This window comes from Equus asinus, chromosome 2, assembly GCF_041296235.1.
Source record: "Equus asinus isolate D_3611 breed Donkey chromosome 2, EquAss-T2T_v2, whole genome shotgun sequence".
In the NCBI taxonomy this organism is placed as follows: Eukaryota; Metazoa; Chordata; class Mammalia; order Perissodactyla; family Equidae; genus Equus; species Equus asinus.
In genome coordinates this window covers 2,835,092-2,863,049 of record NC_091791.1, presented here as the reverse complement: position 1 = coordinate 2,863,049, position 27,958 = coordinate 2,835,092, and positions in this window count along the sequence as shown.

Sequence of the window (27,958 nt, the reverse complement as noted above, 5' to 3'; positions counted from 1 at the left end):
ATCCTCATCCCCAGGGTTGAAACCAATTGATACCTGAAAAAGCGACACAAATTGTCTGTGTCAGCATGCCCTGTCCCTCATCTGCCTTCAAACCAAGGTAGCTGGGCTGCTCAAATATTTGTGGGTTTTGTTGTCATTGTTTGGACTATCAAAGGGCTCCGAGGCCCAGCTGTGTCTGTCACAGAAGCATCCTTCCACATCGTCAAAGTCAAGCCATTTACCCTTCTCTCGAGTGTGTCCTTTGTACAGCACTAAATGACTTCATTTCCAACTTGATGTCCATGATAATCAAATGAAAGTCATTAAATGACCAACCAGAATCATGATAGTACCAAATGGAGTTTACGTCCCCGCGCAGCCCCATCTCCAGCTTTGTTCATCAATGAAACTTGGACAAGCCGCCTGCAGCGGGCTTCGCCTGCCTGCATTCTCCAAGACGGAAAAGTTCAAATTACAGAAAAAGAGAGCTGACAGAAGCCCATGGCTGCAGAGCTCCAGCCTGGCATGTTGCTAGTGATGGGAGACTGGCTTAGTTTTATTTAAATCATATTCAAAAACAATTTTTGAATTAGCTAAATTCAAAAATAAGACTATGGCTATAAAGATGATAATTCTAAATACTTCAGTTCTTCAGCATTTATGCAAAAAGTTCTCTGAAAAATCAGAAGGTACAGAAACCTGCAAACCACCAAACGTTTCCTCCAAGCTTTGCTTTCTTAATCTCGCTTTTTCTACCAGAAGGAAATGGCACTGGACCAAAGGACTTCTTAAAGTAAGGACAGCGGGCTTGTAATTGTCCTTTAAAAATTCTCTTTTGAATTATTTTATACATTCAAGATAATATATGTAAGATAACTAAAGTATAAAGAACAATATAATTAACATCAATGTGCCCACCACCTTGCTTATAAAATAGAAATTCAGGTACAGCCCCTGAGTATCCATCCTTGCTTGCATCTTCCCTGCCCTCCTGCCTCCCTGGAGTTTGTGTTTATCATTCTGCCTGTGGCTTTACTCTAGGCATTTCCATAAATAAAATATTACTGATAATTTTGTGGTTTTAAATTATAACATTGAATTAAAAAAAAGCTAGTCTCAAATACATAAATTTTTTACAATGGCTAAGAGTCAATTTCAATTGTGTCCTAATGTGTGGGGTGAGGTGCCCGGGGACCATTGAATGAACATGTCCCTCTTCTCTCCTCCCACTGCAGGGCCACCTGTCTGCTACAGGAGTCTCTGTGATGTGTGGGTCTGCTTCTGGGCCATTTCCTCCTTTTGTTCTGTTGTCTTTCTTTACACCAACTCCTCATCATCAGTGATTATAACTTAATAATATACAATTCCTGGGCCGGCCCAATGGCGCAGCCATTAAGTGCACACATTCTGCTTTCCCGGCCTGGGGTTCGCCCAATCGGATGCCAGGTGCGGACATGGCACCGCTTGGCACGCCATGCTGTGGTATGCGTCCCACATATAAAGTAGAGGAAGATGGGCATGGATGTTAGCTCAAGGCCAGTCTTCCTCAGAAAAAAGAGGAGGATTGGCAGATGTTAGCTCAGGGCTAATCTTCCTTGAAAAAAAGTTTTTAAAAAAATAATATATAGAATTCCTGCTACCTGTCTGCACACATTTCTGTGCTAGGTTCTTCTTCAAGAGTGTCTTTCTGAGCTATTTTTACTGCTTTGCTTTCCATACAAATTTTAGTTCTAGTTTATGAACTTCCATGAAAAACCCTGTTGAGATGTTGATTAGAATTATATCAAAAGAATAGACCAATCAGTGATTTCTCAGATTTTGCAACGTTGAGTTTCATTATCTGTGAACTTGGAATCTGTCACCACTCATTTATGTCTCCTCGAATGTCTTTCAGTAAAATAGAGCAGTTTTTCTCTTAAAAGATGATTTACTTCTTTAGTTGACTTAATTCTAGGCATTTTAGATTTTTAGAGCTATCATAAACAGAATTGGCATTAGTCAGGGCAGGGTATGTAATACTGTAGTAACAAACAAGCCCCAAATCTCTAGGTGGCTGAAAAAAACCTTTAACTCTCATTCCCGTAACTTGTGCCCAGAGGATTGCCTGGGGGCCTTTTCTTCAGACTCAAACACCACCCTGCCGTTCGTTCTTCCAAGAGCTCACACCAGTCCTAACTCTGAGCCTTCCATTGAAGGATGTCCCCTTGCTCGTTCTGAATCAAGGGATCAGAGACTCCAGTGCCACTAGGTCAGAGATGCATGTGTTTGTTGAAGTCGTTACCCTGAGTCACTAGGAACCCCCCATTTCAGTGGACACTGTCTTTTTCTAAAGGAGCTTTATTTGCTGAAACTGGCCTTCCCTGGTGGTATGGAAATGTGTTTGAGCAGGAGTCCCTCTCACATGTTTTGCTTCTCTGTAGCCCGTGTGGACAGAGTGTCCAGATGTGCAAAGGGAAACCGAGGCAGAGGGTAGAGGGGGCTGGCCTGAACTCCTTGCCAGCACCCCTGCTGACGAGCCTGCTGAAGCCAGCGTCCGGGGTGGGCTTGCCCTGAAACGCCTGTAAACGTCCTCTGAGAGGTGTCAGCTCCTCTCAGCCTCCTTTCACTGAGCCTCCAGGGCCCAGCAAGTCTCTTCTAGAAAGCCTGTAACGACTCTGGTCTCAGTGGGCAGGGCCAGGACTGGTCTCCTGAGACATAAATGCACTTTCCCCAAGGACCAATCATCAGAGATTCAGGATGCTTACTTCTGCCACCTAACCCAGGAGGTAATGGCTGCACCAAAAGGAGTTCTTAAATAAAGAAATTGTACAAGCCAAACAACCCAGCTATTCCACTTGTTGAATCCACCCAAGAAAAGTGAAAACATGTTCATGTACAGACATGCATGTGAACGTTGATAGCAGCAGTGTTCATCAGAGCCGAGAACTGGAAATAATCTGAATGCCTGTGAACTGGGTGATGGACGATCAAATGTGCTACATCGATACCATGGAACCCCATTCAGCAATAAAAAGGAAGAAAATTCTGGAACATGCCACAATACGGATGAGCCTCAAAACATGTTAAGTGCAAGGAGCTGGATCCAAAGAACATACACTGTATGATTCTACTGATAAGAAATATCCAGAAAAGTCAAATTTACAGACCTGGAGAGCGGAGCAGTGTTTGCTCAGGGCTGGAGTGGGAGCAGAGATTAAACTGCAAATGGGCACAAGGACGCTTCCTGGGACAGAAATGTTCTAAATCTGGATTGTGGGATGGCTGCACGACTCCAAACATTAACACAAAATGTAAGTGGCTTGTACTCCTACTCTAGGTGAATTTTATTGTAGGTAAAATATGCCTAATAAAGCTGTTAAGCACACACACACACACACACACACACACACATAGGCATATATACACATATGTACATATACACACATATACATGCGTATGCATACGCCATCAATCCCACTCCTACGTATTTATTCAGGAGAAATAAAAAGATAAAAAGAAATGTTTACACTAAGACCTGTTTGTAAATGCTTACAGCAGCTTTATTCACGAGAGCTCAAAGTGGGAAACAACTCAGATTTGCCAAATGGTAAATGGATGAACAAAGTGCAGTGCAGCCACACGATGGACTACCACTCTGCAATGAAAAGGAACAAGTGAGTGACACATGCCACGATTTGATGAAATCTCAGTAACGTGCAGAGGGAAAGGATGAGGGCACAGAGGCTGCCTTGTGTGTGACGCCATCCGTGAGACATCCTGGACCAGGCACAGCCACAGGGAGAGATTCAGAGCAGTGGGGGGCTGGGCTGGGTGTGGACCGTGAAGGGGTGCAGGGGGGCTTTGGGGACAACAGGAGTGTTCTACACCTGGTTTGTGGTTGTGGCAGCTACACAGCTGTATACAGTTGTCCAAACTCATCATACTGTGCATTTCAAAAGGGTGAATTTTACTGTATGTGAACTAGCCCTCAATAAACCTGGCTTTAACAGCAGAATATCCACAGTCGTGTTTGAGTGCACAGCAGTCCTTCTTAGCCTGATGACCGTGTGCCTGAGAGGCAGAGCCAGCATCACCACTGGAACACACCCAGAGAGGCCCACAGAGACGGGGACACAGCAGGACACCGTGGGGAAAGCCTCCTGGGTCCCCCGCCTACTCTGCATGCTGGCCCCCTCATCGTTCGTTTGTGGCCCCAGGAAGTTATCTATTCTCATGGAGCCTCAGTTCTGTCACCCATAAAATGGAGCCACTGATAGAACCCATTCATTGGGACACCGTCAGAGTCACAGTTACAGGATAACACGGAAAGTACCTTCAACAGAGCGGCTAATTCACAAGGCCCAGCTTCTAGGAATATTACGAACTCCCTGCAGCAGTGAAATCTGACGAGGCAGAGAGGAGCGCCCCGAGGCATGGCCCTGCCTGCTTAGCGAGGCGGACACGGCAAGCCGGGCAGGACGGGGCTGTCCAGAGCCTGCTCCTCCAGCAGCCAGGCTGCAGTGCCCTGGAATCTAGGCATGTGCTGCCGCTGCCTCAACCAACAGAACGTGGAGGAAGTGATGCTGTGCTTGTTTCTGGACCAGATCTCAAGAGACCCGCAGCTTCTGCCTTCTCTCTCTTGGAAATTTTTTTCTGGGAGACCGAGTGCCCACAAAAGAAGTCCTTGTGCCCTGAGACACCAAGCCCTTAGCACTCAGGCCCGAGCAGCCATCCTGCTAAGGCACCCTTCACCTTAGTGAGTGAGAACCACTGAGACCCTCCACTGTCACAGCAACAAAGAGCCCTGTCAAAAGCTGGGACCTGCCTGATTCCTGACCTCATGAGCTACAATAAAATGCTTGGTGCTGTCTGCCACTGCGTCTTAAAGGTGGCTTGTGACACAGCGATGATCATTCAGAAGAGGTGAGTATCACATGTCCCCTCCCCCTGCACTTCCTCCTTCTGCACACTTGCTTGGTCAAAGCTGATGCCTCTGGAGACAGGGGAGGCCAGGCCAGGCCCCTTCTGGGTAGGAGGAGGCATCAGCAGGGAGGCCCAGGACAGTCCCAGTTTACCCTTGTCTCCCCAGCATCATTTGTTTAACTCCCTCTTTCACTCTCAAAAGCAGTCACCCTCCTTGCGGGTCTTTCTGAGGAGGTGTGGGAGATGAGCTCCTATGGACCTGCCAAATAGTCGTTCTGGCCAGCTGGACCACCCAGGGCCGCTGTAGGAGAAAAGCCTGGCCCCTCTTTGCTACATGTGGAGGGCCGGGACTGTGGCAAACTGAGCAAGTGGCCTGTGGCCCGTGACCATGCCCCTGGGCAGAGATAGCATCTCACCCACTCCGCATAGCAGACTCAGGCTGGGCCCGGGCAGCCCTGCCCTGGGGTGCCTGCAGCAGCCAGGCTGCCCGCCCCTCCGTACCAGTGCAAGTCTGCAGCATGTCTCCCCAGGACCAGAGCTGGTGAGGACCCAACTTTGGGAGTGTCCAGGCCGCCCTCCTGAACTGCCCTGTGCAGTTTTGGATTGCTGCTAAGGAAGCTCAGACCCCGTCTTGACAGTGCCCGTTTACAGAGAAGGCATATCAAATCACGGTTCAGTCAAGTTCCGTAAACCAGAGCAGGGTGCAGAGTGAGGGAGGCAGTCACCTGGAGGCAGAGGGGCGGATTTTATGGATCCTCCGTCTGCAGCTGGGACATGTGCAAATGACAAAAGGGGGCGGAATAAAAAAGTCACCCTATAAAAATAATTTACTGAGCCATATGTATGCAGCTGCTCAGAAAGAGACATTAAGCCATGATCTCCACTTGTATACTTTCCTCCCAAATGCTGTTGGACACAAAACTGGTGAAATATAGATACAATTTACCCATAAAATGAGTTCTTTATGTGACAGAGTATCCATCCTACAGCCACCTCGCCCCCGGGCGTGTGTTTTTGGAAGACATGGGTCCTGTGCTTTATCTTCCTCTACAATGAGAAGTGAGGCACACTACTGGTTTGTGTTTGGGAGAGAGGCGCTCCCCATATTGGACGCACAGGAACAGATGGACCCAATTCTGATGCACATAATGTAACAAGTTCACTTCCAGTTTGAGGAGAAGGGGTTCTGCCTTATGGACTGTGTGTCACGCACTAAACAGACAAAGGTGGTGACACACGTCCACCCATATTTGTCAACACTTCTGGGACTCAAACATCTGTGCAAACAGAATCTCGATCAAATGTTTATCCAAAGATAAAGTCGCAATATTACATTTAAATATTTATTTCTAGATAAACTACAATTGGTCAAATAAAGTCAATGCCTTAACCACACGGCATCAGTCTTCATCGGGGAAGTAAGCCGTGTATGATGTGCTCTTGGAAACTGCATGCTAAGCTGTACCGAAAAGAAGCCAAAAGAATAATTAGTTTTCATCCTTAACAAAATACATATCTAACCCTTAATGGTTCCAGTGCTGTTTAACAAACATTATTTCACAATTCCTCACTCAATTCAAAGTATTCAAAGTAATAATGAAGAATGATATCACCTTAAGTTCTTAACACAGGCATTCTCACTGGTGAATTCTGCCCAATGTGCCAGGAATCAGAATCAGTAACTTCAATGCTGCCTAAAGCCATCCAGCGCGGGAACAGTATAGAATATTCACTTTCCTTTCACATTTTCAAGTTTCATTGATTATTCTACGCATATTTATTGGGTACCTACCACGTGCCAGATATTCCTCTAGACACTAGGGATGAGGCAGAGAACAAAAGAGATGCAAATCACTGTGGGCATGGAGACTGGCTTCCAATGGGCTGTGTGCTGCAAAGGCGTATGTCCAATGATAAGAACTGGGGAGACAAATCTGGGGGGGTGGGTGTGACCAGGAATGCTGTGGAGTGGGAAATCTCTAAACAGGAAGGCGAAACACAAATAAAAGTTCATAAGATTCACAGCCGTGCATGACTGTCCAGGTTAACAAATGTCACTGTTTAAACTTTTTAAGAAAGAAACAGATACAGCTAATGCCCATCATCCTCCTGACCCCGGGCCATGTCCCTCATCTGAAACTTATGTGATTCCTTCCCACTTGTGTTTTTATAGTCTTACTGTGGAGGCAGGCAGCCACAAAATATGTATTTTGCTGAGCATTTAAAATTTTAGATGTCTTATTCTACCAATGGTTCAATCATCACTGTGTTTTCTAACATATTTACTGCAATATAATTCACACACCATATAGTTCATCCGCTTAAAGTGTGTGATTCAGTGTTTTTTCACTATATTCACAGAGTTGTGAAGCCATCAACATGATCAAATTTCACATTCTCATCACCCCAATAAAAAACCCAGTGCCTATTAGCAATCCCCCCCATTCTTCTCAACTCCCCCAGACCCAGACAACAATTAAACTACTTTTCGTCTCAACTTTGAAAATGTTATATAAATGGAGTCACGCAGTCGCTGGTCTCCTGTGACTGCGTTCTTTCACTTAGCATCTTTTTCCAGGTTCACCCTTGTTGTAGTGTCTATCAGACTTGATTCCTTCTCACAGGTGAAAAATATTCCATCACATGAATGTGCTGTGTTTGTTTACCCATTCATCTCTGCGTGAATATTTGAGTTGTCTCAAATATTTTTGGGCTTTCGTAAATAGTGTTGCAACAGAAACATTTATGTACACGTCTGTGTTGTCACTTCTCTTGGAGTGGAGTTGCGGGGTCACGTGGTAACTCTCTGTTTAACATTTTTGGGAAATGCCAGACCGTTTTCCAAAGCAGCAGCAACATTTTACATTTCCACCAGCAATGGACGAGGGTTCTAATGTTTCCACGTCCTCAGCCGCACTTGTTATTGTCTGTGTTTTGTCATCTATTATCTATTATCATCATAATATAGGACAATTATAGCCATCCTAGCGGGTATGAAGCGGTATCTCATTGTGGTTTTGATTTGCATTTTCATAATGATTAATGATGTTGAGCTATTTTTATGTGCTTATTGGCCATTTGCATATCTTGTTTGGAGAACTTTTATTCAGATTCTGTGAGGTTTTTTTTTTTTTTGGTCAGGAAGATTGGCCCTGAGCTAACATCTGTGCCCGTCTTCCTCTATATTTTGAATGTGCGATGCAGCCACAGCATGGCTTGGTGAGTGGTGTGTAGGCATGCACCCAGGATCCAAACCCGAGAACCCGAGTCACCAAGGCAGAGCACACAAACTTAATCATTATGCCACTGGGCCAGCCCCTCTGTGACCATTTCTAACTTGCATTTTTTATCTTTTTATTATTGAGTTGTAAGAGTTCTTTATGTATTGTGGATACAAATCCTTACGAGAGAGATGATTTCCAGATTTTCTCCCATTCCATGAATTCTCTTTTCACTTTCTTTTTGGTATCATTTCAGCACAGAAATGTTTAACTTTAAGGTCTACTTTATCTGGTTTTCCTTTTGTTGCTTATGGTTTGGTGGCATATTTAAGAAGACTTTCCTTTGTCCTTTGTATTTTCATGGACATAGGTTTCTCAGTTGCTGCATAAAAAAGAAGGTCATGTGGTAGCTTGATAGAGATGTTGTTTAATCTATATATTAACAGGAAAGTATTACCACTTAACAATGCTAACTCTTCTGATCCATGTACACAGGATGTCTCTCCATTTATTTAGATTTTCTTTATTTTGACAACATTTTATAGTTTTCAGAGTATGTCTTGCACTTATTTTATTAAATTTATTTCTATTAGTATTTTATCATTTTTACGCTATTGTAAAGGAAATTCTTTGATTAAATTCGTTTTTAATCACTTGTTGCTAGTGACTAGAAATAGTAATGAATTTGTATTCTGCTCTTGTATCCTGCAATGTTGCTAACCTTGTTTGGTAGTGCTAATAGGTTTTCTTCATGGGTTTGGTGGGATTTTTACCCTGCATCATCCTATCTGCAGGCAGAGTTAGTTTTGTTTCTTCATTTCTGATATGGGTGGCTGTTATTTCGTTTTCTTGCATGACTGCCCTGGAGAGACCCTCTCGCAGAGTAGAATAGAATAGGCAAAGGCAGACCTCCTTGTTTTGTTCCTGAGCTTAGGAAAACAGCATTCGGTCTTTTACCATGAAATATGATGTTCTGTGTGGATTTTTCATAGATGTTCTTTATCAATTTGAGGAAATTTCTTTTTATTCCTATTTTATTGATTTTTTTTTAAATCACAAAAAGATATTGGATTTTATCAAATGCCTTCTGTGCAATATTGAGGCAATCATGTGAATTTTGTCCTTTATTCTTTTGATATGGGCTGTTACAGTGATTGATCTTCAGATGTTAAACCAACCTTGAATTCCAAGAAAACATCCCACTCAGCCATACTGTATAGTCCCTTTATGTGCTGCTAAATTTGGCTTGCTATTATTTTATTGAGGATTTTTGCATCATTATTCATAAGGTGTGCTCATTATTTTTCATTTCTTGTCAAATGCTTGTCTGGTTTTGGTATAGGATAATGCTGGCCATATAGAATGACTTGGGAAGGGGTTCCTTCTTTCCTGTTTTTTTGGGGGAGTTTGTGAAGGATCCGTAGCAACTCTTTTTTTTTTAAAGATTGGCACCTGAGCTAACAACTGTTGCCAATCTCCTTTTTTATTTTTATTTTTGGCTTTTCTCCCCAAATCCCCCCAGTACATAGTTGTATATATATATTTTTTTAGTTGTGGGTCCTTCTAGTTGTGGCATGTGGGACATCACCTCAGCATGGCTCAATGGGCATGGGCATGCCATGTTCACGCCCAGGATTCAAACTGGTGAAATCCTGGGCTACTGAAGCAGAGTATATGAACTTAACCAGTGGGCCACAGGGCTGGCTGCCATAGTAACTCTTTAACTCTTTAATTGCCTGACAAAACTCATCTGTGAGGTCACGTAACACGGGCTTTTCTTTGTGGAAAGATTTCAGTTGCTAATTCAATCACTTTACTGCTGTTGATCTGTTCAGATTTTTTCTTTCTTCTTCAGTCTCTCTCAGTAGTTTGTATCTTTCTGAGAATGTTTCATCTAATTTATTGGCATGTAATTTTTCATAGTCCTTCTTTGTCATCTTTTTTAGTGCTGTTCCATCAGTGGTAATGTTCTTTCCTTCATTCCTGTCCTCTTGGCTGCACACTCTCAGAGTAGAGCTCAGTCACACTGAACTCAGGTGGGTAGGGGAGGGAAGAGGTGGAGGTCAGCATGGCTCAGATGCCACAAACTCTCACCGTTCCTTATTGAGACTTAGTGGATTTTCTTAAAGAGATGTTTCTCCAGTTGCTGTATTAGTTGTATCTTAGGACAATTCTGAGAGATGTTAAATGTTTGTTGTTGTTGCTTTCTTTTAATAATTTTTAGTAGTCACATGGTGTTTTGCCGAGGAGAAGAAACACCGCATGCCTTGGCCTGCCATTCTGAAACCCAAACTCCACTCACGAGTATATTTTGAATTTATCCATTTTGACACTTGCAGCTCATTCATTTAAATACTAAGGTATTTAAGCATTCCAATATATGAAAACATACTTTTCCCTTGCAGAAAAACACTGAACTTGTGCCCCTTTTTATCTATACAATAGTACTGTAAGTATTCTGATGTATGAGTGTCTGGTAAATGTCTGAATATCTCCTGAATGTAGACCTAAGAATGAAATTACAGAGTGTAGAGGATTTGCATCTTTAACTTTATTATATATTGCCCAGTTGGCTACATCAATTTAAGCTACAACCTCCATTACTGCTTTACAGTTTTGTCAATACTTGTTATAGTCAGACCTTAGAGTTTGTCAATCTGAGGCCAGCCTGCTTCTCTTTAGTTTTCGTTCTATTATTCTAATTGCTAGTAAGATCATGAATCATTTTATTTTCTGGGTCAGTTTCCTGTCATATTAATTGTCCATATATATTATTTGCCCATTTATCTGTTGAGTTCGTTTCCTTTTTAAAAAAATTATTAGTTTGTAGAAATTACCTATCATGTATTCATATGTTACCCTATGTTTATTAATATCTTTTCTCAGTTTGTGACATGCCTCTTTCCTTCATATATCATTTCTTCCAATGCCAGGTTTTTAAAGATTTTAACGGAATTAAATTAATCGTTTTCAAAGCTTTTTGCTCTTTGTGCCTTATTTAAAAGAAAATTCTCTCCTATCCCCAAATCATAATGGAATTCCACATTTCTAGCAAAAGCTTTAAAATTTTGTTTTTTGGGTTTTTTTGTTTGTTTGTTTGTTTTTTGAGGAAGATTAGCCCTGAGCTAACTCCTGCCAAGCCTCCTCTTTTTGCTGAAGAAGACTGGCCCTGAGCTAACATCCATGCCCATCTTTCTCTACTTTTTATACGTGGGACACCTACCACAGCATGGCTTTTATCAAGTGGTGTCATGTCTGTGCCCGGGATCCAAACTGGCGAACCCCAGGCTGCCCAGAAGCGGAACGTGTGAACTTAACTGCTGCACAACCAGGCCGGCCCCTAAAGTTTTGCTTTATACGTGTAGTTTTTAATATACCTGAAATTAACTTTACCAATTTTCTCTGCATCATTAAGTGAACAGTGCCTTCTTTTCCCACTAATTTCAGAGGCTTCTTGGCCAGACATGAATAAGTTTGTATTTTGACCTTGAGATGCCCTATGGTCTATTTGTATATTGCCTGTACCAATGTCATGTGATTTTAATTACTATAACTTTATAATAGGTCTCAATATCTGCTAGAGTGTTGTTCTAACTCATCCACCATTAAGTTACTTTGACAATTTTTGCCCCTTTGTACTTGCACGTGACTTTTTAGCATTAATTTGTCTAGACGTGTATTTCTGCTTTTTTAAGCTGGCTTCTATGTTACATAAAAAAAGCTTTAATTTTTTCCCCATGTAGAGTTCTGTTTTGTTAGGTTTATTATTCGCTGCCCTTACTTCCCATGTTGTTGTGTGACAGGATGCTCTCTGAAGCCACGCTTTCTCATTGACGTTCTGTGTTTGAGAGGACTTTTGATCTTCACGTTTTATCCTGTATCTAGCAACCTTGGTGAACTCTCCTACTCATTTGAAAACTTCCTTTACAGAATCTTTTAAACCTGCTATGCTGACAAATGTATCTCATCCTTTTATGCCTTACAATCTATTTTTCTTATTTCACTGTTCTCTCTAGAAACTCTAATATAATGTCGACTAGCATTGAGTGATGACAACTACTCTTATCTTATTCCCAACTAAAAAAAAAAGAATTTCTTTAATCTTTAAATATGATATTTTAGTATTTCAGTTTAATTTTTGGTAAATGCTACCTATCATGCCTAGTGTCATGGGTTGGGTTTTCTGGAAGTAAATGCTAAGAGGCAGTTTGAAGGGAAGGATGTTTACAAGGGATTAGAATCTATAAGGGGAGAGGAAGATGACTGAGCAGACGGAGAAGCTGAACTGTGATCAGGCCCAACAAAGCTTGGCCAGCCTGCTGGGGAAACTCCAGGGTGAGAATTACTCATCAGAGTTGTTCCATGTTGAGCCAAAATGGCCAAGACTTTAACTCCCCTCCCAGCTCAGTCACCAGGTGAGATTTGCCCAGAATGGCATAACCTCAAGGAGATGCGCCTCTGCCATTGAGGCTAAACCTGTGGGCAGATGGTGGGAGGCCCGCGGCTGACTACTCCACGTAGCTGGGCAGGAACTCGTCCCTGGACGGAGAGGGACTCGGACACCTCTTACAGAGGACCCCTCTCCATCCACCATATTTAGGATGTGTCCTCTTCTAATTTCCTGCATTATTAGTGAATATAAAATTTCATTAAATGCATTTGCCGGCAACTTTTGAAAAATGTCTGCCTTATTTAGTCTGTCATTATAATGAATTACATTTTAATAATTCAGTGGTACCTCATCTTTGGATATCTTGGATAAATGCTACTTGGACAGGATATGCTTTTTTTGCCATGTACATCGATGTGTTACCGAGACCTAAGTGGGTTCCCTCCTGGTGAGTTAAATCAGACTCTCCACCAGAAGTCGTTGTCTCACAAAGTAAAGTATATTTGCAGCAAATAGAAGACCATGAGGAATCATTTCCAGAGTCACGGCGTGCCAAACAAAGGGAAGCAGGGACATTTATTCTGGACGGGGAATGAATATTCAAAAGGGAGAGGTGGGTATTTTCTTGCACAGGCTCAGATGGAAAACATGCTTCCACACACACTGCAGGTGATGGCAATAAGGCCTAAGCTCCTCCTGGAGAGATCTTAGCATTAAAAACAAGGCAAAGGTCATAGGCCTGGCTCTTGTGGTGAGGCTTGGTCTGGTTCAGAGTGGATGGTGATGGCATCTCCTTAACGTAACAAAAAGAAAAACAGCTATTTGGAAAAACAGTTAAAATATCCAAATTCACCCTTGAGTTCCTTGGGGTAACTAGTGAGTGACAGATGGGTTGGTTTTGTAATATAATTTATAGAAATTTTGGCTCTATTCTCATAAGCAAGGCTGTACTGAATGTACTCTTTCTTGTTTTATCTTTCTCAAATGTAATATCTTGGCTTTACCAGCCTAAAAAAAAATGGGCAGGTATGTTCCTCTGTTTTATTTTCTTATTTTTTAGACTATGAGACTATTTATATAAGATAAGAATCATTTGGTTCCTGAAGGTCGGATAGGACTTTTTTGTGACACCACAGGGACCTGGCAAAGTTTTCTCTGGTGGTATAATATTGGAGAGCAGGAGAGACCTTTGCTGGGTTTTTGACCTAAGATTTCATTTCTTTAATGTCCTCAGGTCTAACTAATGAAGCCACCAACCTCACTCCTCCTCCACCTCCTTACCTACTATGTTTGTTTTATATAAATTATCACTATTCTAAAATTTTATTTCTTTGTTTGCCTGTTTATTAATTGTCTTCCCCGACGAGAATGTAAGTTAATTAGTGGCTTTGCCCATTTCCTACTCTCTTTCTAGATAATGGAAAAGTCCTGCCACATCATAGGCACTTAATGAAAATTGGAATGATTGCATGGCATTAGATATTTACAATACTGAGCTTCTCCTAAGAACACTGGAATTAGTCAATACTCTCCTTTATTGCATCACATTGTCATATCAATAGGAAACATAAGGTCATTTCAATAGCGAACGAAATGTATTCACTTAATAAGTAGTCTCTGTGGGGAACATTGAGAATTTGGCTCCTGTCGAATTGTGGAGTGCCCCAACATGGAGGATGAGACAGAGCGCAGCCTCCTTGGAGTGACCTTGAGAAGAAAATGCTCCCCACTCGCCCTCCCCTCCTGGCCCTCCCACCAGCCACAGTGCCTTTGCTCACCTTCTGGTCCACTCCCCTCTCCCGCTCACCCCAGAGCTCTCAGGGCTGCCCCTCTCCATTGATGAGGTTTCCACAGGGACACCTTTCCTGGCTCTTGCCAGCCCTGCTCCCTCCCTCCTCTAGACTCCGCCTCTGCCTCTAGGTAACTTCATCATGCTGCCACGCCTCCTTGACAGCCTTCCTACAGGACCACAATACCAGGAAGGCAGAGACTTCTGGTTTTATTAGCTGTGGGATCCCTGCTTCTAGATCCCTTGGCAAATAGTAGGAGCTCAGAACATCTGCCTGCAGGGCTTGCTTGCATTATTTGGAAGCTGAAGCCAGCTCATACTGCCTTCTTGGGGTCCAGTGCCAAATTATGGGGGCTGTGGAGTGAAGGAGAGTGATTGGGTGCTCAGCCTGTGCCCAGGGAGACAGGCCAGTGGGCCTGAACAGAAGCTGAGCTCCCGACAGTACAATGTGATACTGCCCTGGGACCCACAGGCACTGTCTCCCTTCTCCTCCTTGGAAGCCCCTTCTTCCCTGCCCTGGGGACAATTAGAGGCTGACAATTTACAGAGGGGGACGCCACCCATCCCATTTAGGAAGTCCATTCCACGGCCTCATTACGGTAAGGCGAGTCCTCTGGCCCAACTCCCGGACAGGAATTCAATAGTCATCTCATTCCATACCCATTACTTCTGAAGCTTTTAATCGTACATCAAGTGGCTTGGTCTGGTGCTTGACAAATACGTCCTGAAGAATCTTAGAGAAGCCAGAGTGAACAAAACTGATGGAGCATGTAGGGCATTGAGGTATTTCTCCAGAAAAGCGTTTATCCCAAGCAGATTGGAGTTCCTTCCCGCCTCTGGACCTGACAAATTTAGGGAGCACCGTGTGGCATCCTCCCATTAGCTTCCCACCGAGACGCCCCCCGTCTGGACGCTTTGCTATCACTCTGAGCCCGGGATCCAGCCCAACTTCTGTTTGCCTTTAAGGTTCCTAGAAATCTGGATCTGCTTTTTCACCCACCTGTCTACCACACCAAGGCGTCTAGATTAAAGTGAAGACAGCAATCACCTGGCTCATTTTCCCTCTCCCTCATGAAATGGTGGATTGGCTGCTAGGATTCTTAGCTGAATTATCTCACTTTGGAGAGGGTCTTCCCCGTGGTCTGGGCACTGCGGGCCAGCAGAGTGGGCAGGAGGAGCAGGAGATGGGTTTATAATGCTGCTCTAGTCTTCATCCCAGTGACGGATGGGCTGCGTGAACAGTCCACTGGGGGAAAAGGGAGATCATATTTCGTCATTTACAGGATACCTGGAGAAAATATGATTCACAGTGATATGGAATCAAGCAGGTTAAAAAAATCCATTTATTATTTCTGGCATTCCTGAACATTACTTTTTAGCTGTCTTCAAGCCTGTGATATTCTGAGAAGCAGAAGATTGCTCAATAAAATATCTACTGTGAAATTTTTGCAAAGCGAGGTCTCTCCCTCCCTCCCCATCCCCTGGCAAATGGTTAGGCAGAACAGCATGGGTGAGATGGGGGATGCTGGTGTACGAAGAGCACCTGTCAATCAGGTTGGTCTCCTGAGCACATGTGTTTCTGTTTATAACAATGTATATAACAAAGGGTTTATAACATGCATCCCACCCGTCCTGGCTGGCCCTCCTGGGGGCGGGGATGTCTGATCCATCAGGACACTTCAGGCGTTGGGATGCCCTTGCCTGGTTCTGTGCCGCCCTGAGGACACGGTGAACCAGATCCTTCACCTCGGGGGCCAGGGTGTCAGGCTTTGGGTGGTTCCTACATGGACCATGAGAGCTGAGACCAGCACACTCCTCACTAGCGAGGTTGGGTCAATCGGTTCCCCGAACCGGTAGGGTTCTCTAGAGCCTCATGAAGGTAAAACAACACCCCTCCCCTGAGGACAGGGTGACCAACCTCTTAGTCCAAGATGAGAAGACCACCTGCACCTTCCCGCAGTCGCGGCCACCCCAAGACATAGGGTAAGTAAGGATCCCAGGAGTGCTCCCCCAATCCTGAAAAGCACCTTTCTCACTGCTAATCGACGCCCGTCTTCTTCCCCTGGGGGATCTGCTCTGTAGCAGAGACTTGATCGCTTCCTTTGTGCCCTTTCCAAGTCAAGAATGCACTTTGTGACTTCTTTGCTATTTTCATCTTCATGCAAATGAATCATAGCTCCAAGCCCAGAGCAGCTGAGGGGGGGCAGGCGACTGGAACCAGGTCTGAGAACCTCGCAAGGACGTTATGAGACAGGGTTGGGGGTCCTGCACACAAGAGCCTTTCGTGGGGTCAATGCCAAGTCCAAGGTATCCCTCTGCTGTGCTGCTCTCTGGTCCTCCCTGCCCATGCCTAACTCCATTTTACTTGGCAACGTGCTCCACCCCAGCTCCCTCCTTACTCCTCCTTGGCTTCTCCCGCTCTCCAGACTAATTTTCAACTTGAAAGCCTTGATCAGTGTTCCTAGTAGAATGACTTGGACAATCAGTTCTTCGTGCTGCACCCTGGGCTCTTCGGAACCAGCACTTAGGTCATCAGATGAGGGCTCAGGAACAGGGTCCTGGGTGCTGGGTTTGCTTCCCGGGGCTGGAGCTAGAGCCGGCTGTGAGATGTAGATGCCCAATAATGGGCGGTGGGGGCACATTTCCACCATGCGGGAGCAGCTGCAGCTTTGCTGTGTCTCTTGTTCATCTTCCCAGCCTTTCTCGTTTCTGCTCTGCAAGTCCAGTTGCTATGGAAACAATGAGATCCTATGGGCTTGCTTAAGGTTACTCACAAAGGGGATCAATCTCCATCATGGGCTGAAGGCACAGCCCAGCATGCGCCATGCAACATAGGACTGAGGCCGCCTCCACTCTTTTGCTCTGCTCTGTGTGGCAGAGAAACTGATGGCCGTGTGGCCATTAGATCAGACTTGGGCATCCTGCTTCCCCCTAACTCATCAGTAAGCTTAAAATTGAGAACTAGAGAAACTTCCACTTCCATCTGCGTCCTCTTGTGTCTCTTGGCCTTCTTGGCACCAGGTGTGACGTGGCTGCTGTGGTTTGCCAGGTGATTGCAGACTCATATCTGATCTCAGTCACCCTTTCCTCCCTGGACCTGTGGGTGCCTTCGATCCCCTGGCCTGGGAGGCCCCATCAGACCCACTTCCATGGCCTCAAACTCTCTCCTTCTGTGGCCCTGCCCTCCAGGGACACCGCTCTGCTCCCCCACCCTCAGCTCTCTTGGGTAGCCCAGCCCCATGGACCTTCACATCCCTGTTCTGAGGCCCCAGGGCTGGCTGAGCAACTCTAGGATGAGGTCTTTTTCAAGGAAGTTCCAAGGGCTGGTCTAGGGCAGACTCATCTTCCAAGACACCATGGGGTACAGAGCCCAGCGCACTTGCCACTTCTCTGGGCATTTGACAAGTTGGTGTTTTGTTTCCAAAACAGGCACCTGGGGGGCAGGCACCTACCTGCCTCCCTGAACGTCCCTCCCACAGATACTTGAGCATCTCTGCTTCCCAGGGCCTCGGTCTCCTTTCTGAACCCAGCATCTGAGTTCTTCTGAGGCCCTTCCTGCAGCAACACTGCCCATTATGGGATAGAGGACTCTCGGGGCTCCTGAGCCAGTGGCCAGTGGTCAAACACCGACAGGAGCTTCTCATCTGCCCAGGCACAGAGAGTGTGTGTGCCTCCTCCCTGACCCCTCCATTTCCACACCAGTGGGGACCTGCCACCCTCACAGCCCAGGCAGAACCTGCACCATATTTACTCTTCCGCCGCAGAAAGGGCCACTCTTTCATACTTCTAGGGGATCGCCTTTCCTGAACTTTTACAGAGACATTGAATAACAGCGCACAGCCGACTCCTGTGGCCCCCAGGTGAGGAGAGGCCACTTCCCTCTCAGAGCAGAGCACGCTCAGTACACAGTCCAGCCTCTTGGAATCCCACAGCCTGCCTTAAGCACCTGGATGGGAGGGGCCTGAGCTCAGAGGGCAGGGCCTCCACACCTCCCAAGGTAGCTGGAAACTCTTTCCAGAAAGATGCAGACCCATTACATACAGTCATTTATGACAAAGTGCAAAGCGAGCTGCAGAATACTAGACAGAGATGAAAAGTGTGTGCATGTGTGTGTGCACTTGCATGGATCTGCATATGTGTGTGCATGCATGTGTGTGTGCATGCCTGTGTGTGTTCATGCATGTGTGTGCATACATATACGTGTGCATGCATGTGTGTGCATGCCTGTGTGTGTTCATGCATGTGTGTGCATACATATGTGTGTGCATGCGTGTGTGTGTGCATGCCTGTGTGTGTTCATGCATGTGTGTGCATACATATACGTGTGCATGCATGTGTGTGTGCATGCCTGTGTGTGTGCATGCCTGTGTGTGCATGCGTGTGTGTGTGCATGCCTGTGTGTGTTCATGCATGTGTGTGCATACATGTGTGTGCATGCATGTGTGTGTGCATGCCTGTGTGTGCATGCCTGTGTGTGTGCATGCCTGTGTGTGTTCATGCATGTGTGTGCATACATATGTGTGTGCATGCGTGTGTGTGCATGCCTGTGTGTGCATGCGTGTGTGTGTGCATGCCTGTGTGTGTGCATGCCTGTGTGTGCATGCGTGTGTGTGTGCATGCCTGTGTGTGTTCATGCATGTGTGTGCATGCATGTGTGTGTGCATGCCTGTGTGTGCATGCCTGTGTGTGTTCATGCATGTGTGTGCATACATATACGTGTGCATGCGTGTGTGTGTGCATGCCTGTGTGTGCATGCCTGTGTGTGTGCATGCCTGTGTGTGCATGCGTGTGTGTGTGCATGCCTGTGTGTGTTCATGCATGTGTGTGCATACATGTGTGTGCATGCATGTGTGTGTGCATGCCTGTGTGTGCATGCCTGTGTGTGTTCATGCATGTGTGTGCATACATATACGTGTGCATGCATGTGTGTGTGCATGCCTGTGTGTGCATGCCTGTGTGTGTGCATGCCTGTGTGTGTTCATGCATGTGTGTGCATACATATGTGTGTGCATGCGTGTGTGTGCATGCCTGTGTGTGCATGCGTGTGTGTGTGCATGCCTGTGTGTGTGCATGCCTGTGTGTGCATGCGTGTGTGTGTGCATGCCTGTGTGTGTTCATGCATGTGTGTGCATACATGTGTGTGCATGCATGTGTGTGTGCATGCGTGTGTGTGCATGCCTGTGTGTGTTCATGCATGTGTGTGCATACATATACGTGTGCATGCGTGTGTGTGTGCATGCCTGTGTGTGCATGCGTGTGTGTGCATGCCTGTGTGTGTTCATGCATGTGTACGTGTGGAGAAGGAGAACATGCATCAAAATACTGACAATTTGGGCGCGGGCTTTTCATACTCTATAGTCTTTTTTTATATATTTCTCTAATGCCTGAAGTTTATTATAAGATGCAAGAATTATATCTGAAGTCAGAAAACGCACCCAATATACCCACAACAGAAAAGGATCTGAGACGGTGAGGCCGGTGTGGAGCCGAGATGGTCTCTGCCGCCCCGTCTCCGCACCCCTCTGCGTGTCTGCCATCTGTCCATTCACGTCCACTCACAAAGGCACCCTGTGGTAAAGGACACTGACTTGCTGTCTATGCTGTGCCCCGGCTGTGCTTCCAGGACTGTGCCTGGCACCAAGGGTACACGGGAGGTGCCTGCGCCCCAGGTGTGCGGCAGACCATGGGAAGAGAGGTCACACACCCAGCCTCATCCAAGAACAAGGTTTCCAGATGCTTCCCTGCTGGCATATCTGACAAGTGTGCTCAAGCAAGATAAGGGAAGGGGTGTCCATCTGGAGACCTAGGAACTTGCTGAGTATCCAACAAGGACAAGACAAACCCGCTGATAGAGATGCTCAGGAGAGCACACTGCCCAGCCCTGTTTATGCTGCCACGTCTCGGCAGCCCTTTTGCATTGGAGCATGGCCGTCTGCACATTTCTGGTCTTCCTCCCTCCCTTTAAGGCCAGAGAGTACAGCTGAAACTCAGTCTACCCGGGAGCCCTGTTCTGTGGAACCATTAGCTGCATCTGAAGCCAAACAAGTGATATTTGAATTACCCAGTAACTCCTGAATTCGTGCAGAGAATAGAGAATTGACCAAACCCTTAGCAGACAAGGATTAGCAGGCCTGCAGATGAAGGAATAAGCTGGGCAGGTCCTACACAGGAGCAGGGTGGATTCCAGGGCTGGCACTGGTATAGTCTTGGCCACACAAAGAAGAGTGAACTCAACGTCTTGATCAAGACCATGCACTTCGGGGCCCTGGCGCCTCTTGATGTGTCTGCAGCCTCCTCCATGTGGAGCTTCCTATTACAGACTGGGCTCTGGACCAGCCAAACCCAGAGCAAGCTGTTTTCCAGGCAGAGAAGCTGGTAAACACCCTCCCCCTGGCTCACTTAGTGATTTGGAGAGTCATTTGCATGAGGTTGTAGATTTGCACGAGAATTCAAGCTGTGACCTTGCCAATGCCTGTGACTGTATTTGCATGATCTCCAGGGGAGATATTGGGTCCCAAGGTGAACAGGGGCAGGAATCAGCAGCTCAGAGCAGGCCTGCCAAGCTCTGAAAAAGGACCCCTCTGGAGTCTCCCCTGGCCTCACTGTGTCTTCCCTGACTTGTCTTTCCTTTCTCCTCTCCCTCCATCTCTCCCTCTTTCTTCTCCCTACTCCTTGCAGGACAGAATTTACCAAAAGGACTCCTGGCCTGTCAAACATTAGGAGAATACCCTTTAAAACGACAAGCTGTTTATCTAAAGACCTGATTCCCAGCCTCTCTCAGCTGTAATTAAAAACATTTGTAAACAAGCTGATGATTGTCACAAAAGTCCCATCTATGAACACTAAGAACAAGAACAATCCGCTCAAAATATAATTGGGAAATAGTTTTCTTTTGAACTTTCCAGATGGGATTGGGATATGCAGTTTAATAGAAGATTATGTGCTGCGTTATCCATTGAATACACAAATATTTGCCTTCTGTATTCAGAAGGCACAGTGGGGAGTCATTTTTCAATGCTGTGTCTTACAGCCTCTAGTCAGGATCCAGTGCCAACAGATACAGAAGCCAATTAATTCTGGACACATTTAAAAAACAAATACCAGCCGACCACCTGTTTTCTGGTGACAGCTTTATGCCATGTCACTGGTTTATAAACAGGCCAGCAAAGCATCTCCAAGTTTCTGCACAGCACAGAGCAACGCCAACCCTTTTAGTCCACTATGGTCCCCAGATGAGCTGCTCACTCAGGCCTGTCAACGTTAAGCAACGGCCAGATTCAAAAGCTTTGCCAATTTGGGAAAAACTTCCAGAATCACTTCCTTTTGTTGAATAGAGAAATTTGCAGTAAAAACAAACAAACAAACAAAAATCCAGAATCAGAGCTCCTTAAGGAGAAAAAAACAAAATCCCAATACTCTATGAGCCATCTCCAGGGGAAGTCAGTGATGTTGACGTTCAAGTCTTTAGAAAGAGCACCTGATTAATGCGGTCCCATTCATGACATCTCACAAAGCAGATCTTTCTATTCATTGTCTGCCCAGAAGGGTAAAGATTTCTGTCATCCAAATACAGATGAATACTTGGGACATCAATAACAGTTGCTCCTAAGTCCATTATGCCAGCAAAACGACAAAGGGCGCATTTAGTGCAGAGCAGTGTCTCCCAGAATGGATCATCAAGCTTGGTCAGGAAAGATCTGTGGTTGGATGACAGCAATGATTCTCTTGACATACACGGAGAAGAGCCTAAATCCCAGGATTTTCTAGTACTTAATGGGGAGAGCTCAGCAGTGCCGTAGAAACTAAAATTGCAGATGTGTAAATACTTCTCTTCCCCAGGCACCTGTTGCCCAATATGCCTTGAGTGGAAACGAACGCATGCCAGGAGGGCCAGAGTCAGGAGACATCTCAACAAGCGTAAGTGAGAGTTGGCTCAAACCAACTTTCAGCAGACAGTTCCTTTTCCTGGTTGCATATATAGATGAAATATTGCATAATTGCATGTTATATATATATATTCACACACATCTCTCTGTATATAGAGCTGTATATGTACTGTATATGTATATATAGCTGTATATATATTAATAAACATTAATGTTGTATATTTGGATGCATAGAGAGAGAGATCATCATGGGAAATATCACACACACACATATAATTCTTCTGCCAGCAGGAATGCTCGAGGGGCCAGGGCACAGTTCAATCTGTGTCCTTCAACTCACACAACCCGTTTCCAAACCTTTGTGGACGAGCTAATGGAGCAGCGTGTCTGGGTGTGCACAGTGTGTGCACCCGGGGTCGAGGCAGGGCTAACCTGAGAACCTCAGTCACAAGTTTCCCTCAGCGGTCAGCAGACGTTGACGGTGGGAAGAACAGGCAACCCATGTGCCCCCCTTCCTTTGATCTTAAATCATCTTTCATTTTAATGAAACAGACAGCATCTGGGGAAGAGGGCACAGGGAGAATTTGGAGTGGACTTTGTGCTCAAAACAAATGCCAGACCTGGGGGTCTAGAGGTTGATTTCCAGAGCTCTCACCGCTGCAGCCTGGCTTCGCTCCTCAGTCAGGGGACCACACCACCCGTCTGTCGGGTGTCAGACTGTGGAGGCTGCATGTTGCTGTGATGCTGAAAGCTGTGCGGTGTATTTCAAACACCAGCAGGGTCAATCATGGTGGACAGGTTTCAGCAGAGCTTCCAGACTAAGACAGACTAGGAAGAAGGATCTGGCCACTCACTTGAGAAAAAATTGGCCACGAAAACCCTACAAATAGCAGTGGAGCATTGTCTGATGTAGGCGAGAGGATGCGCAAAAAAAGGCCAAGCAGGGTCCCACTCTGCGGTGCACACGGTCACTAGGAGTTGGAATTGACTCAACCTCACTATCAAGAACAACAAATATGCCCAAGCTGTCTTAGATTGTCCAATCTCAGCAGAACAGTTCTGAAACAGGATAGCCGATAGTTTTAAAAAATGGTGTTTGTTCAGATGATCTGATCTGAGACAACAGTTTTATAATTCTGTCAATTCTATTCCTGGATTTAACAGCCTTATAAATAGGGGGCATTTGAGTTCAGCTGCTCACCAAATTATTCTCCATTGTCAAGGGAATTCTTTCCCATTAAATACGACTGTGTCAGTGATCCATCTGCAAAAGGCTCAGAAGGGAGCTGTTCATGCTTTACAAAATTCCGGAAAGTATTTTTTGGTTCCAATTCCAGTAAGTACTGAGAAATATATTTTATTCCTTCTAAATGCAAATTATTCAAGGCTCTCACTTAAAACTTGCTCTCACTTAATCAGAAATTAAACTGTCATTTCACACCAGCTTGACCCAGCAATGTTTACTGTCTTTTACATCCTTGTGGGGCAACTCTTCAAGAACTGGCATTTGCTGAAACATCCATCACGTAGGGTGGGTGACACTGCCACCGCAGGCCACCCCAAGATCTCACTAGTACAAACAAGCATCTGCATCTCCCTCTCGCCCATGTCTGCGAGTGATCAGTTGGGGCTTCTGCGCCATGTCGTCTTTGCTTAGAGACTCAGGCCGTGCGCGGTGCTACCTTCCTGTTTCCCAATTGTTCAGGCAGGAAGAGGAGAACATGACAAATTGGCCACTGGTTCTTAACTGTTCTGCCCAGAAGTGTCACAGGTCACTTCTGCTCACACTTCGCTGATCAAAGCAAGCTCAAGTTCATGCTTCATGTCTTTGAGGGCAGGGGCTCAGATTCTCCCTTGGGCCTGGAAGGCACAGAGCGGGGGATGTTTGGAGAACTTCAGATGACTGCCACACCCATTAAAAACACCTCCAGGAAGCTGGTGATCCTGGAGGTTAAAGTAAAAACATGGGTAGATGTGTCAGAGTAGCTCTCTGGTGTGTAACCAAGATGGACTCCTTCTGTAGAAGGAAACTAAACAGTGCATCTGACCCCATTCTAGATCACGGCTCCCCTGGACATTCTTTATCACTGCTGGAAATGGAACGGGACGGAGGCAACGGCGAGTCACAGCTCCCCGTCATAGACATCCTTCTCTTCTTGGGAGCCTACCCGAGAGGCTCTGCTCCATGAAGCCACTTTCCCTACTTCCCAACCCAGCACACTGTACCAGCCATGGCCTTTTAGACACATTATACAATGCTGGGACCCGTGTCATCCCCTGGTCGCAGGGGGCCCTGGAGGCCGGGTTATGCCTCCTAGTTCCTCCCGGAACTATACGCAACACCTCATGCAGTGTGGATGCTGCACATGAGTCCACGTGGGTCATGCCAGCCCCACCCCTGCCTGTGGCGTCCCTGGGTTGATTTTCAGCCTGATTCTTGAGTAACAGTGCACCCGTCTTCCCACTTCCAGTTTCCCTCTGTTCCCCTAGGCACAGCCTTTTATTTCTTGAGGAGGAGCACAGTCCTGGGAAGACGGTTTGTATTTTATCAACACTTTGTGGTCGTTTGGCTGATTCCAGACAAGCTCTCCACAACATTTATTCGGATGAGACTGCCTGGGTCATCGAGGAGGGCCTGAAGGAGAACACACAAGTCCAGAGTCAGAGGAGCCCGACTTCTTCCCCTGAACTCAGGAAAACGAATGACCTGAATGGTCCCAGAACCGGGACTGGAACCCAGGGCCTGGATGCCCAGGTCAGCCATTGCCAAGATGCTGGAAGCCCCTCCTCCCCACCCTGACTCCTCCCTGGTGGTCTCTAGGCAAGGTGTTTGTTTGCAGAAGCCCTGTGATGAGGCCACGCAGGCCCAGCCTACATCCTGCTCCTCACACCAAGACTGGGGACAATGACGGGGGGGCATGTCGGTCCAGGCTGTCTCTTTGTTTACAGTCTGCTTGAGGCGATGGGCATTCGTTTTACAAGGAAACAAGCTGAGTCCTCGGGATGTGGAGAGTGAGCAGAGGAGCAAGAGCAGCCGTGACTGTCCCGTGGTGGGAGGACAATTGCCAAGGAGTTGTCCTAGGAGGGGGCCAATGGGCTGAAGCCTCTGTCACAGATGGTGACAACACCTGTGTTGGTCCCCTGGGCTGCCACAACAAAGGACCACACACCTGGAGGCCAGAAGTCTGGAACCAAGGTGCCAGTGGGGGCTTCTGGGCTCTTGCCATCCCCAGCGTCCCTTGGGTTGTAGACAGATCCCTGTAATCCTTGCCTCCATCCTCGTGGCCTTCTCCCTTCCCATCTCTCCCCATCTTGAATCTCCCTCTCCTTTCTCTTCTGAGGACACTAGTCTTTGCTTTGGGGTCCACCCTAAATCCAGGATGATCTCATCTTAAGACCTTTAACTACATTTGCAAAGATCCTATTTCCAAATAAGGTCACATTCATAGCTAAGGGGGTTAGGAGGTGGGCATATCTTTTTAGGGGCACAGCTCAGCCCACTCCAGCACCCATGTTCTCTGATTTGTAAGATGGCTGGGACGCATAAGGGAAAAGACTGCTGGGGGCCCTCAGCCTACGGGGACACTAGGCAACACTGAACTAGGAGAGAGACCGGAGGCCTGGCTGGAGACACGGAATCTTTCATCCTGCTGAGGCTGGAAGGAGCCCAGGGCCAGCGGAGTGGCATGTGTGGGTTGGGGCAGGGCTGTGGGAAGGACAGGCACTGCTTGGAGAGCCCAAGTCAGCTCAAGCTCTGTGGATGATGGGCAAAGAGGAGGAGGCCCAGCCAGGGAAGGGGCCCTGAGTGCACAGGGCCCACTGAGGCATCGCTTTCCTTGGAGGTAAATTACTCAGCACTCTGCCCGCTTTAGAATGCCAAGGACGTTGCTCCCGCAAATGAACGAACAGCTAAATAAATGAATCAGGTCAATAAATTACACTTCTAGGATTTCAGTATTCCACTCAGGGTTCCAGTTGTTAATGTTAAAATGAGAACCAAACGGCAGAAAGGAGACAATTTCCCTCTTCTAATCACAAATTCATATTCCTCTGTATCAGCTTCTATCACAATGTAGAACATGTTATTATATCGAAAAATCAGATAATGCAGTTCAGGTTATAAGGCTCAGAGTTAAGCACTAGGAAGGAAAATAAACCCAGAATATTAAAAGTCGAATGTAAAGAGTCCTGGGTGTTGGGAGGATAGCACAGTTTCTAGCTGTCAATCTTCTGCTGTCGGGCAAGTGACTGTGTGAGTCAGACATTCCCACCCCCGCTTCCCGTCGAGAAGCCTGCGTCAGCTCTGCCTCTGGGTCCCGCTCACAGGGGCCCGCGAGACTCAGAGACAGCACGTCAGAAGCTCAGGGGCTGTGCAACATCCCCAGTGGGAAATATATGTCTAATGAGGAGTGAGAAAAGAAACGGAACACATGTTGATGTCGTGTCAGACACCAACACACGAAACAGAACACAAGACCACGTGTTGGTCACGGTCGGAGGCGTTTTACTAGGTGTTTCACCCCTAAAATTGCTTTCACATCTGTCTGTGAGCTGACAGCACGTTGGGATTCACCTATTTCTCCCTTCAGCTGTGTCAGTTTTTGCTTCACCTACTGTGAAGCTCCATCGTCAGGCACGTGCATGCTCATAGCTGTTAGGTCTTTCTCATGTGTTGGTCTTTTCATTCTGAAATGTTCCTTAACCTTTAGTTGCACTTGTTTTCCTGAGATCTATTTTACATGGCATTCATAATGCAGTCACTCTTGTTTTCTTATAATTACTGTTTGCATATATATACAATTTATAATTTATACATATATAATTTTATATATATGTACAGACATATTTATTTTTTATTGTGGTAAAATATACGTAATATAAAAATTTCCATTTTAGCCATTTTGAAGTACACAATTCCATGTATTGATTACATTCACAATGTTATGTGACCATCACCACTATCTATTTCAAAAATTTTTCATAAGCCCAAACAGAAACTCTGTACCCATGAAGCACTAATTCCCCGTTAGAGGTCTTTCTCCAGTTCCTGAAAAGAGTTAGATTCCTCAAAAATATGCTTTTCGTTCAGATTTTGTGATTGTTATCTGTGGCAGAGTTACTTTGGCTAAGCGGCTCTGTCATTAACCTCTCAAAGATTTTTGCTAAAGATCTGGTTAGGTAGCACAGATTCCGGACTCTTAAGAAGGAAGGTTGTAAGGTCATATTTTAGGCCTGGGCAAAAGCTGGAAACTCAACGTGGTGGCAACAGAAACCTTAATCATTTACTTCCACTTCTCACTTAAAAAAATCATTCCGTGACTGAAGTATGAGGAGCTAAGATCAGAGAATAGTTACTGTGCCCACAAAGGAGTGCTGCCAAGGCTTTCCCACAGTTCCCTGGGGCTTCCATCAACCATGGCAGAGCCCATTCAGCCAGTTCTCTGGTGCCTGCGCTCCTTGATATATGTGACCTAGGGAGCTAGCCGATTGCTCTCAGGGCTCCAGATGCTTCCTTCGTGAGTCACAGGGTGACCCTACCTCTGACAGCTGGGGCCTCTTCCTGGAGAGCAGAGCACTCTGGACAGCGAGCACCCTCTGTTTATGGGGCACCAGGTGGACACTCCAGGGCAAGAGGGACTGAGCCAGATGTGAACACAAGCAGGGGGCACACCTGGCTGAGGAGATGTGACTCCACCACAGCCAGCGTCCAGGAGTGGATGCTGGAGACACTCGGTTTTTAGCCAGCTTTTGTGTTTACTGTCCCTTATATGCTGAGGAGGATGAAATGAAA